Genomic DNA, 17,217 nt, shown 5'->3' on the forward strand with positions numbered 1-17,217 from the left:
AAGTGAGAATTTTTTTTAAAAAAAAAATGGATATATTGATTGGTGGTATAAGTTGCATGCAAAGAAAAAAAAAAGGACTTAATTGGTGTGAACACGGGCAAAGTGGCTATAGTGTCAGCCGAACCCCACCTTTCCTTGATTCCCCAAGCTGAGTCTTCCTAGAATGCGGGACCCGTCTTCGATATAGGTAACTTTGGTTCTGATGTAGTTATCTCCTCTTGTGATGTTGATCGTGGTTCCTGACTCCTTGACTCCAGAGCCACAAACCACATTACTTTTGCAGCTACTAATTTTACTACGACATCTCGACCGCGATGCACTAATGTTGCAAATGCTAATGGTGTTATTTCTCAAGTCACAAGGCAGATGGATCAGTTGAAAGGTATAAAGCAAGACTGGTGGCAGAATACTATACATAGACATATGAGATAAACAACCAAGAGACTTTTTCACTAGTTGCGAAACTAAGCACTGTAAGGATATTGTTATCTCTTGTAGCTAACCTTGACTAGCCATTACATCAATTTGATGTAAAAAATGCCTTTTTACACGGCAACCTTGAAGAAGAAGTGTATATCGACCTTCCTCTGGGCTACACGTCATCCATTGAAACCAAGGTCGTGTGCAAACTACAACGAGCACTATATGGATTGAAACAATTGCCTCAAGCGTGGTTTGGGCGGTTTAGTCGGGCAATGAGAAAATACGGGTTCAAGCAAAGCAACTCAGATTTTACACTGTTCCTGAAGCACAATTGGGCAAGGTAATCATGTTGATAGTCTATGTGGATGACATGATTATCACATGAGATGATGAAGAAGAAATATCCAGACTATAGAAGGAGTTGGCCACTGTATTTGAGATGAAGAACTTGGGAGGACTCAAGTACATTCTAGGAATTAAAGTTGCTAGGTCCACACAAGGAATATTTCTTTCCCAAAGGAAGGATGTGTTGGATGTATTAACTGAGGTAGGAATGTTGGAGTGCAAACCAGTGGATACTCCAATTGTTCAAACCCACTGACTTGGAGAATACTCAGATCAAGCATTAACGGATAAAGGGAGGTACCAAAGGTTAGTTGGCAAACTTATATACCTCCCACATACTCGTCTAGACGTTGCATATGTTGTAAGCTTAGTTAGCCAATTCATGCATAATCCTAGTGAAGATCATATGGATGATGTAACCCAAATACTAAGATACTTGAAGTCCTCGCCTGGGAAGGGACATAAATTTCAAACAATAGTCATTTAAGAATTAATGGCTATACAGATGCAGACTGGGGTGGAAATATCTCAAACAGAAGATCTACTTTAGGTTATTGTTGGTGGGAATCTTGTTACATAGAGAAGTAAGAAGCAAAAGGTGGTAGCACTTTCTAGTGCCGAAGCAGAATTCCGTGGAATGGAAAAAGGACTTTGTGAACTACTCTGAATCAAAAGACTACTTACTGAACTAGGCTTCACCTCTACTTCAGAAATGGATCACTTTCTGCTATTGCAATATATCATGACCCAATCCAACATGACTGTACAAAACATGTGGAAGTAGATCAACATTTTATCAAGGAAAACCTAGAAGCAAAAATTATTCGATTTCCATTTATGAAGTCTGAAGACCAACTAGCAAACATACTCACAAAGGCAGTATCAAGCAAAGAGTTTCACAACTCACTCAACAAGTTGTGCATCAAAGACTTGTATTCATCAACTTAAGGGGGAGTGTTGACGTAAGCTATGAGAAACCAACTTCAGAAAGATATAGTTGTAAATGCAAACATAGAATCATCCAATTTGCTGTGATATCTGTATTACCAAAAATAGGATTGCAAGTTTTCCTATTTAACTATATTCTCTCAATGTAAAGACAATATAGGGGGATAACAAATAAAAAAAAGATAGTAGAATTGACAAATGTAAACAGAAAAAGTAGATAACTTCAATTCACTTGCCAATAACAAAGAGGATAAGAACAACACACAAATAGATTTCTTTTTAGACAATCATTGACCGTAGTTTTTTAATATAAAGTTATAATCACTTTGCCTAGTATAGAATATATACTTGAGTGCCAAAAATAATTATGCCCATGCACATTTCACATAATATTTTTAATATTTATATGCATAATCACATGACTGCATTGTATATGGAAGCTAAAAGTTTACTTATAATGAAATATGAATTCAACTTAATGGTTTATAATAAAAATCATTTCAGACATATGTAAAGGCAATGGTTTTGCACAAAGGTAAATATATAATAAAAAGTGCACCACAATATAGAGGTTAAAAAGGACTGCATACTCATTCATAAAGTTCAATTTATAACTACTCTACCATAGCACAAGACTCTTATGAAATAATAGAACAAAATCTTCCCAGCAATTACATAACACATTTTCTTGTTCATAATATATAATACCAAGTATTTATACACACTTGTGCTTAAAAAAACTCAACAACAAATGTGTAAAAACACTAAGAGAAATAAAATAATAAATGATCCACCAAAAACTCTACCAACTCTATTACTGTAACGAGCAAAATAAGTTATCAATTTATGTAGACAATTGCAATCATAGTACATATACAACAACAACAAAACCAAGCCATAAGTCTCACTAGGTGGGTCGGATATATGAATCCTTTTCCGCCGATTTATGCGATGATGAACCATTTCTTTTGACAGATTCAGGGATATTAAATCCTTACTCACTATTTTCTCCTAAGTTATTTTAAGTCTACCCCTACACCTTCTACTGCCCCCTGTAGTAACCTGAACCCAAAAAATAAAAGGAAATAAATATAAAAGAGAGAAATAAAAGAAAATCAAAGGAAATGAAGGAGTTTGGTTTGGCAGGGCCCAAATCGTCGACGGTTTTCAGTCAACTAGGTGAGTCAACTCCCAAATCATCGATGGTTTTGTCAAGCTTAGGAACCATCGATGGATTTCACAGGCAAACATTTGAGAGTGATTTAAGAAGGTTTTCATTTGGCAAATGGCCAAACTGTCGATGGTTTTCTCCCGGGCCTACTTGCCTGTAAATAGAGGAAGGCTCATGTTTTTTTTATAAAATTCAGACTCCCTCTCTTCTCTCTGCTAGGGTTTTAAATTTTAAGGGTTCTCTCAGGTTTCTCTTGCTCTCCTAAGGCTACTCGGAGTACGTGCATACGCTCTGTGTACGGTTCTTTCATATCGGCTCATAGGAGTTCATTTTCAACCTGTTCGGGAAAAGATAGGGTTTCAGTTTTCGAGCATTTAGGGTCATTTTGTGGGAAACAGGTTAAGGAATTATATTATGTCAGCTATGTTTATGAGTTCTAACTGAATAGAATGTTAAAATGGTTTTTATATATACAGTTATGAATTTTTTAGGGTTCCCGAGCCTAGGTTTCGGTTAACCAACTATATTTTCGAAACCAACCGGGTAAATTTGAATATGATATTTTAAAAGTATGGTATTGGATTTTGTGAACATTTTCACCAGTTGGAAAATTGTTATTTCAAACATAGGCTTGTTTTAAAACCAACTAAAGACAGTAGGGTTGGTTATCTCAATTTTTCCCGTAATTAGCTATATATCTATATTTAGTAAAATAACAACCTAGAGATATTCATACCCCCAGTTTTAGTAGTCGTATTTACTTTCTCAAGCAGATGGGTTATTTATGACTTACCAAATGAAAAATTGTGTGGCATGAGTATAGTTTTTAATTGGCATTAAATGAGCAGGTTTTGTGTAAAACTGAAATGTAACGGCTATATGCTGAATTATGAGATATAATGGCTATATGCCAAGAGATGAGACATGACAACTAAATGCCAAGTTTATAAAATGCCGATTTTTACCAAGCCAGTTTATGACAAATATGATACGCCAATTTTTACCGAGGCAGTATCTAGCAGATATTTTCACAGAATTATGTATAGTTTATGTCCTATATAGTTTTATAAAATGAATTATGATTACAGTTTACAAGATGTAAATTGCCATATATAATAGTAGAGCCATGTTGTTATGATCTCATGTTAAAAGCACGGTACCGTAGCTATATGTATGTAGGGGTGCAACCACACGTCTCAGATAAAGTGTGGATATGGGAAAGGCGATTGGTGGCTTGGGTAAAGTACTCCACGATGCAGAAATTTCAGGGTTCCATTCGATGAAGTAATTCCAAATGACTCTGACTTCGGGCATAGGGTAGGCACCATCATACTACTATTATGTCAACTTAGCTATAGTCGGCCGGCTATACGTTAGGTCCAGCCTCCGGGCTGCACAACACGTCATGGAAGGAAGCATGTCTATGTTTATGTTAGCATGACGACGCTATTCCAGCAGTTTAAGTTGTATCTTCTAAGCATATATGGGCATATTTACTATAGAAATGGCTATATTGAGCCAGCAGTATGTATTTTCAGATTTACAGAGCAATACATATTTTAAAATGCCAATTAAATGTATTTAAATATTAGCAGTATATATACACACGAAATCTCATGCTAGCCACACACTAATGATAATATAATCTGTCTTACTAAGAAGTGTCTCACCCTAGGATACAAATGTTATTTCAGGTCCTCCGAGGGATTGAGTCTAGCATTCTGCCGGGCTGAGAGTAGATAGTAGACAGTCCTTGTCAGAGCTGGTGAGTCATAGATAGTAGTTATGTTCCTTTTGGGGATTGTAATAGCAAATTATGTTTTTAGTTATGGATGGATGTATATATATATGTGTGTGGGGAAACAATTAAAGACTCTGGTAAGTATGTTTATACAGATCAGTATGGAACACCCGAGAGAGAGGCATGTTATGTATGTTTGGTAGCACTCTGAGCCACCTAGAGGGTTGGGGCGTTACAGCCACAATGACTAACTCACTCTTCCTCACTGGTGCACTATGCGGCCTATGTTGTAAGTGCCTATATCATCTAAGTCGTCCCTCCCTTATCTTATCTTTTATAGGAGCTACACCTAACTTACCGCGAATATGTTCATTCCTTAATTTATCTTTCAATGTTACACCAGTCATCCATCTAAGCATTCTCATCTCGACAACTTCTACTTTTTGGATATTATGTTTCTTCGTCGCCCAACATTCCAATAGCATAGCTGGTCTTACAGTTGTGCTATAAAACTTACCTTTCAATTTTAAGGGTATTCTATGATCACATAACACATATGAAACACTTCTCCATTTTACCCCACCTTCTTTAACTCTATGCATTACATCATCTTCAATTTCTCCTTCAGCTTGCATAATAGATCCAAGGCGTCGAAATCTAAAAGTGTTATTTATTTCTTCATCATCAAGTTTAACTTTGTCTCCAATATGTCTCCTGTCATTAGTAAAATTACATTTCATATATTATGTCTTATTTCTACTTATCCTAAAGCCTCTAGATTCCAAAACTTCTCTTTATAATTCTAACTCAGTCTCTACTCTATCCGTAGTTTCATCAATTAATACAATATCTTCTACAAATAACATATACCATGGAACCTCTTTTTGAATTCTCTTAGTCAATTGATCCATCACTAAAGCAAAAAAGATAAGGACTCAAAGCAAATCCTTGATGTACACCTATGGTGATTGGAAATTCTCTAGTTTATCCATCTAGAGTCCTTACACTAGTCATTACTCCATCATAGATATCCTTAATGACATTAGTATACCTACTACATATACTTTTTTTTTTTTTTTCTAAAACCCACCATAGAATTTCTTTGGGTATCCTATCATATGCTTTCTCAAGGTCAATAAATATCATATGAATCCTTACTGAATCATATTACATATGACAAAATATATTTATGAAAATTAACTTATACACCACAAATGGATTGGAAAATATATTTAAACATTTTTAATAGAAGAAAAAGACCTGTTTGAAAATAGCAATGGAGCTAAAAGACTCTTTCTTTCTTTCTTTAAAAAATAATAATAATTACCAAAAATTATTTCAAAAAGGATTTTTTTTTATTTTTTTTTTTAATGTATGTTTGAATGCTCTCTACTAGAAATTTTACATAACCCTTGGGATAAATTTCCCATCAATTTCATTAGATTTTATTTAATCTTTGGCGAAATTCATTTACGTTCAAATCCTCAACAATCCAATATTCCTAAAACCGCTAAATTAAAGTTCATGATGTTGGAGATAGAAACCTAAGTTTCTAAAAATAATTGCTTCCAATTAATCCAACTCAAATAAGTTGAACTCATTCATTGTAGTTAATTAAACTTGATTCAAGTTTCTCTTACCCATTCCATCGAGCAAACTATAATTGTATAAATAATCCAATTGTACCATAAATCCTTCCTAAAAATGCAAAAATAATTAACTTAAGATAAATCATAAGCAGCATTAGTATTTGACAAGTAGGGTTTCATATAATCATTAAAAAAAAAAAACAATAAAAATTTGATGACTTGACTATATTCATAGTTATTTTTCTCATTGCTCTTGCCCTTGTTGCATTCTTTGCTAGCTTTGATGGAGAAATGAAGGAGATTGTTGACCCTTTTTGATATACAGAATGTTCAATTCATTTAGAGATATCCATTGCATTATAAACTATTCAAGGCCTTAGACCAAAGCTATATTGTAACCCTTGATATAAACTTCCACATACTTATTGGATGAAGTATTATTAGGATGGTTACCTAGTTTCCATTTTGACTAATTTTATGTTTCATCAATTCATCATGCAAATCTTGAAAAAAAATAAAGAATGTATTCTATGTATTAAATTATGCCTTTGAAATAAGTGCATAGTGATTGAGATCACATATTTTGGTAAAAGTTTTAAATGAGGAGAAGAAGAATGATGTCAAGCCATATCATGGCGATTTAGGCAGCGTTGGATTACTAACTAGTTCACTGCATTTCAATTAAGGAATAATCAATCAAAAAAAAATTAGAACGGTTGGAATGAGACTAATAACATACAAAGTGTTTACATGCAATTAAAGTAGCATGAAAAAGGGTTGTGATGCCCGATCATGGTAATCCTTATGTGTGTTATGGAAACTTGGACAACAAAACTAATTCATTTTACATAGGGAATCAATATGAGAAAAAAAAAATTAAGAATGCTTGAATTTGTGGTGGCACATAGTACGAAGAAGGGTTGGTTGGTGTATTTCACTTGAATGAAGAACCTCCATCATAGGAACCCCATGAATACACAAAAGAGTCCCTTTAGCACAATCACAGTCCTCTTTCATAAGACAAACAATTTGCTCACCATCATCTTAATAGTCTAATGATAGGTAAATGATATCGAAAGATGTGGTTTCTTAGTATAGAGGGAAGGAAAGAGAGAGATGGAGAAGGAAGTGTCGATCTAACATCGGTGTGTGACTCATGTGATTGTTCCATTATATAAGGGGATGATGCAAGAGTGATGTTACTAGCAACTAAACCTGACAAAGCAGATTGGGTCAAATAATATGTGGCGGATTAAGTGGATTATTGGGTGAGGATATTATAATCCATATCCGACTCATTTAAGTTACGGATTTATGGCGGTTTGGATTAAATAATCTATGACGGATAGCAAATAATTTTTCATTCCCATCTCTAATATAAATTTTATTTTTTTTTACCATTGGATAAACAATTTATTTTTTAAATAATAAATTAATTAATTTTAAAATTATAATTTGATAATAACTAATCACAAAATTATAAATTTTTTAAAATTTTTTTAGAACATGAATTTAGAGACTTTTGTTTGATCACGAGAAAAGTAAGTATTTAGACTTGAGTTTGAATGTAGGCATAAGGCAGCCCCAGAGGTACATGTTATTAACCACTCATGAAATTTTTTCAGTTTATACCCATTAGACCTGGCAAATCGGGTGTAGACCCGTCGAGTCACCCGTGACCCGCCCAGTTAAAACAGGTCCAGATTTGTGAAAGTCAACCTATTTATAAATGGGTCAACTCATAACCCACTCATTAATAAATGGGTCAACTCGGGTTCGAATCGGGTCACCCGCCTAGTAACCTTTTTATTTGAATCCTATTCATATATGTGTAAACCCTAAACCTATTAGGCCATTACATTATCCCATTCCCATCTGCCCTCCCCACTCGGTGACTCCCACCCACTCAGAGACTCCCTAGTTCTCCCTCAGTTCATGACCCTCACCTTCCTTCACCTAAAACACCGCATCGTGCCTCTCGATCACCAAGTCTTGCTTCGCCCTCCCAAATATTAATGGCACTGACGATTCAATCTAGAAGGCCTCGTACATGGCGGATTTCATCAGCACCAACTACATCTGTTCCATAGCCGCCATTGTCACTTTTCCGCCGTTGAATCTGGCAGCAGATCTGATCTCCTTAGCCAGCTGTGCATGGAGCTAAGGGCCTTCAATAGTCTATAATAATTGGATTTCACGAGAGCCATGCGAGAGAGGGAAGGTGTGGAGGAGCAGATCCTCTAGAAGCTTTGGAAGCACGAGAGTGATGAGAGGACTAAGTTGGAACATAACCCATTCCCGATCAACTTGGGTCCGTTGAGACCCAGTTTTGTCTCCGTCGGGTCTCTCCCGTACAATGCTTGGTTTATGGGCTGAGGCTGATTGTAACGACCTGCCCATTTTACCATATTTTTTTTTAAAACATAATAAACTTGATAAAACATAATCAATCTAGACCCATGAGTACTAGGGATATACCTAAAATATAACACTGATACCTAAGCAGCAGGAAACATAAAATCATATACATATCAAAACATCCATCCAACACAATACCATAGTTTTACTACAATTGTCATATACATACACACATCCCAAAATAACCAAAAAGTGCCCTAGGGTTACAACTCAAAAATCGATTAGACCCTAGCAAAATGACTTACCCTTTAGACAGGGTAGAACAGTCAACCACCAATGCTGCGGAGCTCCATTCGCTCTTCTATCCGGGGCTCCTAAAATTTTTATATAGCTGAGGTGAGACACCTCTCAGTAAGGAAAATAAATTAATATCAGTGTGTAGCAACATGAGTATTTTCGTGTTAAAAAACATATAACAGTACATAAATTATATTTGGTAAAATTGTTTGTACCATATCTGGGAAAATTATAATTTATCATAACATGGTATAACATACTGGGTTTCTATACATGAAATAACACCCTAGATGGATAGCTAGCTGGTGTCATGTCTTATCCCCACATGACTAGGTTGTGCTGCTCGAATGCGGGACCTAGCAATGGCTAGTTGACCACGTTAGATCAACATAAGTCTGTAAGTACGATGGGTCTGCCTCTCCTGTCCAGACACCAGAGGGACGCCTGCACTACCATAAAACCACATCGACTGTCGATCTCCCACTACCCTTTACGACAAGTAGTAGCACTAATATATATATATGATCGCGATCGTATAGCTACGGTATCGTGCTTTGTGAAAGCCTAAACCAAGTCATCCGGGTTCTGATAACATATAATATATTTTCAAATAATGATACATGGCTATTTCATAATAATATTTGTCATGTTAACATTTTCATAAAACCTTGCATAATATATCATATAAAATTCACAGCCCTTACGCCGGCATTTGTATATTGTAAATCATGGCCCTTACGCCGGCATAGCATATCATATAAAACCCTCAGCCCTTACGCCAATATATCATATAATACCTCGGCCCTTACGCCGGCATATCATAACATACTGAATCATGAAATCTCTGTACTGTTTAACATAATATTTAGAACATAGTTCCTGTACTATTATAGAGTTTTTCCTGAAAACTGATAATACATTAATATTTTGGGAAGACATAATATTTCATAATCATAATTTTCATGGTAAATGTTACTCATGCCACACAAAAGGGGTAATATTCAAAACATAAAATCTGTTCTAAAATCATATTTCTAATATTATACATGAAAATCATATTTTCTAATCAACAGCATTATTTTCAACATAATTCTACAATATACATATTTACCTGAATTTAAATGCTGTAAAATAATGAATATATTTTCATAAATAAGCTGACTTAGTTTATCCCCATACCAGACTTATGAAAAAGCCTACAAATTACTCCAAAAATTACACCCGTGTGGTCCCTGGCTCAACACCCTGAAATTGATATTTTCCTAACAAAACCTCAGTATTATCCTCCTTAACATATTCTTCTCAGTCCAGAAACACCAAAAATCTAATAAACTGAAATTAACTAACTTACCCTAATTTTGGGATGGTTCCCAAGTTAGCCTAACCAACAAATCACTCTAACAGATGTACAAAAATTTTCGCAGGAGTGGCACGGCGACTTTCGATTGTCGAACCAACAAAGAACGGGACCAGAATTAGAGAGAGAAGGTGAGGGAGCCAAAGTGGGAGAGAGAGGAAAGGGTTTGGCTGAATTTTCTCACAGAAAATCGAATTTGAGCCTATTTATACACCAGCCTTCGTCAACAAGACATGTCACTTTGTCGACGAGGCCTAGAAAAGAGTTTGTCGATGAACATTTACTTATCTTCGAAGAATTTCAGGCCTTGCAACAGCCCTCTCGGTAATTTCTCGTCCACGATACACGTGGCGTGCAACGAATCTAGTAGTGAGTATGTCGACGAGCCCTGCAATTTCTCCTTTTGAATTTTCTTTTCTCCCTCTTTTGTTATTTAAATCCCATAATTATTTGGGTGCTTACACTGACGCTCTGAGTCTAAGACATGGCCACATGGGTCTACTTTTTTGCTTTTTCCTTTTTTTTTTTTTGTAAAAAAATTATCATTAAAATTCAAAATAAATAAATTATTTTTTTAAATGAGTAACCCGCAGGTAACCTGTTTAATAAACGGGCAGTTTAGGGTTTATAGGGTTGTGATTCATTTAACCTTGATCCGTTTATAACCTGACTCGTTTATGACTTGACCAGTTTACAACCCGCTCAAATATGACCCGTGAACCCGTTTTGTCACCCCTAATACCCATTATCTCAAGTTTTGGATCGAAGTACAAGAGTTGGGATTGTGGGACTAGGCCATGGCCAATAGAGTTTATGTTAATTGAATTGATATCTAATAAGAAATGACATATGAGTAAGGGTGTAACCGGTCTGATTCTGTTATGGGCCAAATCGAAAACCAAACTGAAAATTACGGTTTTTAGACTTCTCGAAAAAAAAACTAAAATCAAAACCAAAACCAAATGTGTTATCCCATGGAGAACAGAACATTCAATGGTTCAGTTATGATTTTTTCAATTTTTAACCAATTTTCAAAGTATTTAGCATTTATTTTCAAATTGGTGGATAACGGGTTCAAATCAATACCCTCTAGAACACAATAGAGCCAATGGGTCCCTTAAATTTCATAAAACTATTCCATTACATAATTATATTAAAACCATTTTGCAACAAACAAGGAAATGGTTGAAATGATGCAAATTCCAAATTGCAATAGCAAGGCAACACTGCTAGAAATGCTGACTAAAAAAGAGCAAAGCAAGCAAATTTTAAAATAAAATAAAATAGCAAACGTAGCAACAGGGCGGCCCTAACTAAGATTCTTGAAATTCTAGATCATAGAAGTAGAAATGCTAAGAAAAAGGAATGCTAGAGTTTTGTTCCAAGCATGTTGGTACCCTAGGCAGAGTCAAAAGATGGAGAGAGACTAAGAGCCTGAGAGAGGCAGAGTTAGTGAGTCAACGATAACTCGAAGGCTTAGAGTAATGACGAGTGAGAACGACGACGACAAGTAGAGAGACCTAGATCCGAGTCTGATATGAGGGAGAGGCAGAGACTTAGAGTGGCGTCGGTGACTCACAATGCAAAGAGAAATTGAGTGAATATGAAACCATAGTCCCCCACTCAGCCACACCCTAGCCTATATATATATCTATTACGCAATTATATTAATTTATATATTTATTTTTTATTTGAATTAGTTTTCAGTTTTTTTTAGGTTTGGTTATATTTTGAAAACGAAATTGAAAATATATGTTTTTGAAAATCGAAACCAAAACCCAAAAATCGAACTGCTTGTGATTTCGATATGGTTTTGGGCAGATTTTCTATTTTTTGCTAATTTTTGAACAAGGGTATAAGATTATCAATAAATTTAAATATTAGTAGTTAGCGGATAGGGGGTTATCTATCAGATAAAATCCTAACTATGTCAATCAACTCATTTATAAGCAAATAAGGAAGTTAAAACTGATTCATTTAACGTGTAGATTAATTATAAATCAATTTAAGTGGATCAGATTAAGTTCAATTAATAGATTTTTATCCATTTTGTTAGTTTTACTAGTAACTATACTTGCAATGACATCATTGTCATTACAAAAACTGCTAAGGAAAGTACCATAGTGATCCCCTATTTTCACTTTTAGAAATAATTCAAATTGTTATAAAAGATGCAGAAAATAAATAGAAAAATTAAATAAAAAGAGACAGAGATTTTATGTGGTTCAGATATACCAAATCCGCTATAACGCCCCAACCTGGGTCTGCTAGGGAGCACTGCGTCTCTCCTCCTCCACCTACACCAGACAACTAGGGGACGGGCCTTATCGGACTAATGACTGGCCTCACACATCAACACGTGTCCTTTTTAGTGTATTTTGTCCTCACTTACACACTTTCTGAGAAAACTTCCCAGGAGGTCACCCATCCCAATATTGCTCCAAGGCCAGCACGCTTAACCGTGGAATTCTTATGGGAAAGCTTCCGAAAAGAAAGGTGTACCTTGTTGATATGGGAGTATCACATTCTCCCCCACTTATAGAACACAACGTCCTCATTGCGAACCCACATTTCCAAACCCAAGCGATGTGAATCTTATCACACCTCCGGTTAGGTGTTCGCTCTGATACCATTTGTAACATCCTCAAAATTCTTACCATTTTTTTTTATATGTATATCTGCATTCATACCTAAGCAGTGGAAACACAATCATATAACCATTTATATATATATATATATATATATATATATATATATATATATATATATGTTAAACAATACCAGAATCCAGTATATACAAGCCACAACTATACAAAATAAACCCCTCCAACATCATCTACCTCAAAAATACAAATCTCTACACAAAACTTACCCTCTAAACCAGGGTAGTCAATATACTCTCTATTCGCGAGCCTGATATGCTCGTCCAGCTGGCTCACCTAAAAAAAATATTGAAGTCATAGGGTGAGTCAACGCTCAGTAAGTGGAAATATGCTATTACTAGTGTGTGGCGACCAAGTCATAAAATAATAATAATAATAATAATAATAATAATAATAATAATAATAATAATAATAATAATCATAATAATATTTAAAAACTATATAATCTGACAATTCTGTACAACACATGTATAATAACCTAAAACATTTGTATCATCTGAACTTTCTATCATTCATAGTGCTACATCATACTATATACAATAAAAGCTATAAAGTTGTATACATATACATAACTGTGTTCTTTCCCTAGGACTCTATATGTCATGATTTGATCCATCATGATAGGGTTAGGCAACCCGTAGGCAGGACTTAATCTGATCGGCCCTCCAGACAAGTCAATATACTCTACACTACTCCAGTTTGGCTAAACTGCATACACTCCTAAGCTAGGGACTGGCTGCTACCTCGTCAAATCGCCCCCCCCAACCCAGCAAACTAGGGGGCTGCATACTCTCCGAGCACGGCTCACGGCACCCACACACTATCTGAGATATGTGGTTGCACTCTATCTATATCTAGCAACGGTACCGTGCTTTGTATTTTATATCTATAATGTATCTATCTGTAATTTTTCCATAGGGATCTGATACTATATATATACATACTATACTCTTTATATTGTTTTCAGTATATTTCCAAAATAACCATAACACTATATTATTGTACTGTAAATACTGTAATATCTGTAGCATCTTGATGCTATAATTGTGTAATCTGTCTGTATTTTCTTTCTATATAATCAGTCTGTACTTTCTTTATGTATAATCTAAGTGTTATGGCATTTAGGAAAACATAACTTTCTATATACACTGTATATACTGTTCTGAATAAATATTTGTGTAGTAATATATATATATATATATATATATATATATATATTTGTCTATGTAATCATCTGAATAAAACTGTATATGTGTACATATTCTGTCTGTATAAAATCTGCAATTATCTATCTATAGCTGTATAACTTGAAATACTGTAAAACTGCATATCAAACATGTACTTAGGCCACACATACTTTGAAAATTCACATTTTTTATAATATCTAGTATCATGCATATTTATATATATAATTTCTGATAACATAAATAAATCTCCTAGCATAGCATATTTCCCTTACCTTATCTCTGAAAAGCCCCTATAAAATTCTAGCTTTATATTTGTAGGGTTCTCCACTCAACACCCTGAAAATCAAATCCCCCAAAACAAAACATCAGTATTTCTTCATGTATTGTATTTCCTATATCTAAGGGAAAGACAAATACTGAATAAAATGCCTTACCCTGAGATTGGGACGAAATCCAAACCAACTCCACCAACGATCAGCTCCAGCAGACTTGCAGAGAACTTTGCCAGGAGCCTCATGGTGACTTCAGATCGTCAATCCGGCATAAAACGGGCCCGGAGTCAAAGAGAGAAGGAGATAGGGACGTAGAGAGAGAGAGAGAGAGAGGAGAGGAGAGGAGAGGAGAGGAGAGGGTTTCTTGTGTTATTTCTATCAAAAATCTGGGTTAAACACTATTTATACTGCGGCCTTCATCGACGAGACACGTCATCTCATCAACGAGTCTTTCAGTAATTTCGTTGATGAACCTTACTTCCTCATCGACAAATTTCAGATGGCCTAAAATCCCTCTCAATATTTTCTCGTTGACGAGATGTGGCTTTGTCGACGAGGTCCCTTATGAGCTCGTCAACGAATCCCCTGTATTCATCGACGAGACCCTGTGCGAAAATCCCGGGTTGTTACATTCTCCCCTCCTTATAAAATTTCATCCTCAAAATTTGCTATCCGTATCTCCATCTGTACACTCCATTATTCCGTAAAGGAAAAAGGTCTACTTATTTTATTTCCTACCTTCACTTTTGGCGGAGGAATACCGTGGTTACATTTATGTTCTGGGAAATTACACATGAAACTAAAAACTACCTACCAACTAAAATCAATACATGTACCTGCAAAAGAAACTTATCTAACTATTATACTTTACCTGAGTACCTCTATACCTCTTAGAACAACTGCAGGTATCTCTGTCTGATTTGCTTCTCAAGTTCCCAAGAAGCTTCCTCTATGGCGTGATTCCTTCACAAAACTTTAACTAATTGTATTTCTTTAGTGCATAAAGTCTGAACCTCTTGTCCAAAATCTGTACTGGTACTTCTTCATATGCCAATAAATCTTTAAACTCTATCTCTGCATAGCTAATGATGTGGGATGTGTCTGGGACATATTTCCTTAACATGGCAACATGAAACACGTCATGAATTCGATCCAAAGCTGGCGGCAAAGCTAGCCTATAAGCAACTGACCCTATTCTCTCAAGTATCTCAAAAGGTCCAATATACCTAGGGCTCAACTTGCCCTTCTTTCCAAATCTTATAACTCCTTTCAAAGGATCTATCTTCAACGATACTCGATCTCCCACATCAAATTCCAACTCTTGGCGGCGAGTGTCTACGTAACTTTTCTGCCGACTCTGTGTTGTATTGATTCTTTCTCTAATTAATCGGACTTTGTCGGACGCCTATTGTATTATCTCAGGACCCAAAACTTGCCTTTCTCCTACTTCATCCCAAAGAAGAGGAGAACGACATCTTCTATCATACAATGCCTTGTATGGAGCCATGCCAATACTTGCGTGGTAGCCATTATTATAGGCAAATTCAACTAGTGGTAGATACTGAATCCAGCTACCTCCAAAATCTAGCACGCATGCACGAAGCATATATTCTAAGGTTTGAATTGTTCTCTCAGTCTACCCATCTGTCTGGGGATGGAAAGCAGTGCTAAAAGCTAACTACTAGATAGTCCAACTTCGAGCCGAAAGGTGTGACAACACCAGATTGTATTGTTTGTTTTGTGAAAATACTGGAACTGGTTTTGATTGTTTTGAATGTTGAACGATGCATGTTAGTATGTCATGATAACACTCATATGCCACACACCGACATAACTTGTGTTCTTCCTTACTGAGAGGTGTCTTACCCCTACTATACGTACATTTTTACAAGTCCTTCGAGTAACCAGAACTAGTGTCTTGGTGTAAGGAGCATAGTGGCTGATGTACTGCGGTTAGCGCTTGGGTTAGTGCTAGGACTGTATTTTTGGTGGGTTGCCATTTTGAGATGTATTTGGGCACCCGTTTGTACGTTTTTTATGGAGCCTTGTTCTGCTCTTTTACATGCTCTGGTATGGTACTGTATATATATAGAATGACCTTTTCTACTGCGTATAGTCTGTTGTGTTTGGATACGTTTAGGGTGCTTGGGAACCCCACGGGGTCGGACCCTCATCCTTTGTAATGTATCTTTGGATGTTTTATCAAATACAGGGACAAGTTAGATTACATTTTCACCCTTGGGTCCCATTTCGGGGTTCTAGGCGTGACAGCTTGGTATCAGAGCTAACCAGGTTACTTCATCTTGTAGACTTGGTTAGGCTTAGCTGTGAGTGCATACCATAGTATAGGATGTTGGATATGGGTAGAGTTGGTTAAGGGTTGTTCGGTTGCTAGACTGGGATTTGTCAATGGTATTCCATGTTTTTCCTAGGATGACGATTCCAGTAAAACCAGAGCAGATCATTGATAACATTCGTGTTGGTGTGATAGGATAGACCTAGACCTGGCAGGGAGTAGTTAACACGGTTAGTGTAGATCATTGTGTTAACTGTATGTGTTATAGGGATACTGATAGATTCCTATTGTATTACAGAATGGAGCCCAAGGATAATGACCTGGGAAGTAGCTCCGAGGAGATTGCAAGTGATGAGTCTCCTTCTATGCCTCGAAGTTTGACGAGGCAGGTGTTAGGGGAGATCGGGCAGAGTGTGAGGAGTCACGAGTGCTCTCCTGTTGTTGCGGGGTGCACCATTGAAAGGTTCACACGCATGCATCCTCTAAAGTTCTTTGGAGGACCTAACCTGACGATAGCAGAGGATTAGGTGGAGAAGACTAATAGGATCTTGGAGGTCCTGCATTACACGG

The sequence above is a fragment of the Malania oleifera genome, chromosome 4 (assembly GCF_029873635.1).
Source record: "Malania oleifera isolate guangnan ecotype guangnan chromosome 4, ASM2987363v1, whole genome shotgun sequence".
In the NCBI taxonomy this organism is placed as follows: domain Eukaryota; kingdom Viridiplantae; phylum Streptophyta; class Magnoliopsida; order Santalales; family Ximeniaceae; genus Malania; species Malania oleifera.